We start from the raw sequence: 4049 nt of genomic DNA, 5'->3' as shown, positions 1-4049 counted from the left end.
ATATCTGGCCTCGTCACAGTCAAGTACAGGAGGGAGACAATCATGCTCCTGTACTCCTTCTGGTCCATAGGCTCATCGTCCTCATCAGCATCAAGTGTTATCGTGGTGGACATGGGCGTCGGAAGATTCTTGGACCCACCCTTGTCGAACTTCTTCAGGACATATTTTGTGTACTTTCTTTGATGCACAAAAGTACTATCTTGGGTCTGCTTGATTAGCAGCCTAAGAAAGAAGTTCAGCTCAACCATCATGCTCATCTCAAATTCCCTGTTCATAAGATCTAAAAACTTAGAAACAAGAGCATGAGAAAAGCCACCAAAAAATTATCATCCACATATAACTAGACTAAATGGGTATCACTGCCATGTTTGAGGAGAAAAAGAGTTTTGTCCGCAGAGCCCATTTTAAAACCATTTGAAAGCAAGAAAGATTTCAAATGCTCATATCAGGCTCTAGGGGCTTGTTTCAAACCATACAAAGCCTTTTGGAGTTTAAAAACATGGTTTGGAAACTTGGAACTCTCAAAACCAGAGGTCTACCTCACATAGTCCTCTTCCTCTATATGCCCATTCAAAAAAGCACTAGGAGTCCTATGCTCATCTAGCATCGTCCTGGCTATCTCAACAACGGTACAATTTTTGTGTTCAATAATGCCATTCTGCTTAGGCACATACGGAGAGGAAAACTGATGCTCAAGTCCCAATGTAGCACAAAAGGTCTCAAAATGAGTACTTTTGAATTCTATGCCATTGTCACTGCATATAGCTCTCATGGCATTCTTAGGAAACTCATTTTGCAACCGAATAATCAAATCTCGAGCATGAGTAAAATCCTCATCCTTCACCTTCATAAAGAACACCTAAGAATAGCGAGAAAAATCATTAATGACCACAAGCACATACCACACCCCCTAAAAGAGCAAACCCAAGCTGGACCAACAGTGTCCATATGAAGCAATTCGCTGGGCTACGAAGTCATCACCTTGGTGATTGGGGAACAAGAAGCAAAAACCATCTTGTCGTGACGACAAGGATAACAAACAAGATCCTTCTAAATTTTCATCTTGGGCAATCGTTGGATCAGGACAAGTGAGATTAGTCTACACAAAAGATCGAAGCTCAAATGTCCTAGCCTTCTATTCCACTTCCAAAGTGAAGAAGAAGATCCTACCAACAAACATTGAGAAGGGCCAGAAGAATATGAAAAAACAACACTGAAAACTCAACCAAAAGGGGAAATCTAGCAAACAAGATCCTCCTAGGCATCCAAAACATACCTTTTTATAGCACACTTTATAGTCATCCCCAAGGAGTTGCAAAACGGAAAGCAAATTGAAATGCAAATTCAAAACCAAAGTGACATCCTTGAGGAAAAAACTCTTGTTCACTCGAACTGAATCACGAGAGACAACCTTACCTCTCGACTTGTCCCCGAATGTGATGTATTCCTTACCAATCATGGGGTCGAGGCTGGAGAACCATTTTGTTGCTTCCGGTCATGTGGCACGAACAACCAGAATCCATGAGCCATATGTTCTCCAGACCTCCGTCCTGCATCAATAGAAACACACGGGGTGATCAAATGACATAGAACTAGGGTTAGGATACTGAGAATAATACTAGTGCTACGGTATTTGCCTATAAAAAGTGTTAGAAAAAACAACGCTCATCCCCGGTCCAGAAGGGAAGCGATCACCACAAGAAGGAAATTGTGGTTCGTTGAGGAAGTAAGAACCAAAGCCACTGACATAGGGTCCCTTGGCCATATGGCACATGACCATCACCCCGCTGCACACGACCATCTTGCTGTCTCACTGCCTAAGGCCTAGCAGAAAAAGGCAAAGCACCTCTAGCCATCGCAGGACATCTCTAAACAGGCTGAGCATGAACACCATGAGAGGGGTAGTTGATGTTCTTCCTGCTCGACTCAGAAACCCACCGCTCATCTCTCTTCCTCCTAAAGCAAAAATCAGCCAGATGCCCATCCCTCTCACAATACTCACAATGGAACCTCGCCTCTCTCTTAGGTGGAATTCTCTTGTGGGAGGAGGCTTTCTTTTTGGATGGTTGAGGGGCTCTAGGAAGGGGATGATTAGAGTTGTTAGGAAGGGTATCAAGTGTGTTCCTGAGATGGTTAGGTTTTGGAACCCACATTTGTTTTTGAGGAGGGTCTCTCACATGCTCCTCAATCACACTATCTCTCACAGGGGTAATAGACTTAGGTGGAGTGGTTTTGATAATCTTGGGAGTGGCAGAAGGTTTCTCTAATGGTTTCAATCCATTCCACTCACCAACCTTTCCAAAGCAAGCGACACTCCCATATTTAGAAAAATCCCAGTCTGCCAATTTTCCACTTGAACTGACTGACCACCATGCCCATCTAGGGCTCACTACACAACACCCAGCTCAAGATCGACTGAAGGTATGTGTTTTATTCCTCGATCTGGATCTCTATGTGTCTACAGGACTCAAGAGCAGACTACAAACCCTCACAAAGTGCACACTGCATAGGTACAAGGGCACTCATTGAGCTAGCCTTCTCTAGCAAGGCTATCCTAGCGTCTCTCTCCGCGAGCTTAGTTTGCAAGCCAGGACAGCAGTACACACACCTAACAAGCTATACCTAGATCTTAACTTGTCACATTCATCTATCAAGGTGGCTTACTTGGTCTACAATGTTGTGATGTTCGGCATGTGTACAACGCACATGACATTCTGTCTCATCAGACACCACAACTGAAGCTCTAGCAGACTCAAGCTTCCTAAGTGTGCTCTCGTACTTGAATTTAAAATCTTTCTTCTCACGAGCAGCAAGCCTATGTAGTTTATCTTGACTAGCCAAAGTAGACGTCACCTCTTCTACCTCAGCATCGAGATCATCGGCAGAACGAGATACCTCAGAAGCATAGACATCGCCTATGTCTTGGCTGTTGCCGCCCATCACATCATCACCAAGCGCCATGGTGCAAAGACCGGCTGTGGTGTCGGTGAGAAAGTAGAGTCTGTTTAGCTTGTCCTCGACTCGCCTATCGATCTCCTCGTCGCTCGAGAAAGACGTTGTGTCGTGGGAGTCATGGTTGAGATCGCTGAGGGAGGCAAGGAAAGCACGCTCCTTGATCTTTGCCTTCTGGTGGTACTTCTTCTAGAGCGCCTCCTTATCGAATCCTCCCTTGGACTTGTGCTTGCCAGAGGTGTACTCCCGCTTGCCCTTGCGTCAACCAGAGTGGTGGTCGCGCAGGTCAGCCTTCTGCTTGCCCTTTTTGGGGCAACTGGCGACAAAGTGGTCAGGGTTACCATAGTTGTAGCATCCATCCTTCAACTCGCCACACCACCGGCTCATATGGTTGTTGTGAAACAGTGTAAACCGACTGACCATAAGTGCTAGCTCCTCATCCCAAAGGCTCTCCACCTACTCCTCTGTGATGGTCAACAAAGAAGACAAAGCAACATAGCAGGTAAAGGGTTAGAAGCAGAACCACCTTCAGATATTAGAGCCAAGGTGGGTGCACCAGGGTTCTCAATCTTGGCTCAGGTCTAGTGGTCAATCTCGATGGTCTTGAGCTTGCTGAACATCTCATCCATGGTGAGAGTCTCATAGTTGGGTGACTCGATGATCACTGAGACCTTCACCTCCCAAACCCTATACTCCAGAGCATGAAGTAGCTTGAGCGCTCTCTCATGATCATCATAGGGTAATTGTGCCTTGTTGGCACACATCTTGTTCACGATGGATTGGAACCGAGAGGACATAGTGTCTATGGTCTCTCCGGCCAACTGAACAAAATTCTCGTACTCTCGTTGGTATGTCTCAAAGGGTCTGGTTTTCACATGATCATTGCCCTCATGAAATTTTTTGAGGGTGGACCAGATCTCATGCGCCATAGCCAAATGTCCAACTCGCTCAAACTCAACCAGCGAGAGGCACAAGAACAAAGCGTTGCGAGCTTTGTTGTCTGAATCATGAAAATCCACTTGCATTAGAATTATTCATTCACCTGCAGCATTGAACGCAACATCAAAGCAAATCTCCCAAACTTTGTACCCTATACT

Source organism: Zea mays, chromosome 4 (genome assembly GCF_902167145.1).
Source record: "Zea mays cultivar B73 chromosome 4, Zm-B73-REFERENCE-NAM-5.0, whole genome shotgun sequence".
Lineage (NCBI taxonomy): Eukaryota > Viridiplantae > Streptophyta > Magnoliopsida > Poales > Poaceae > Zea > Zea mays.
This window is presented reverse-complemented; position numbering follows the sequence as displayed.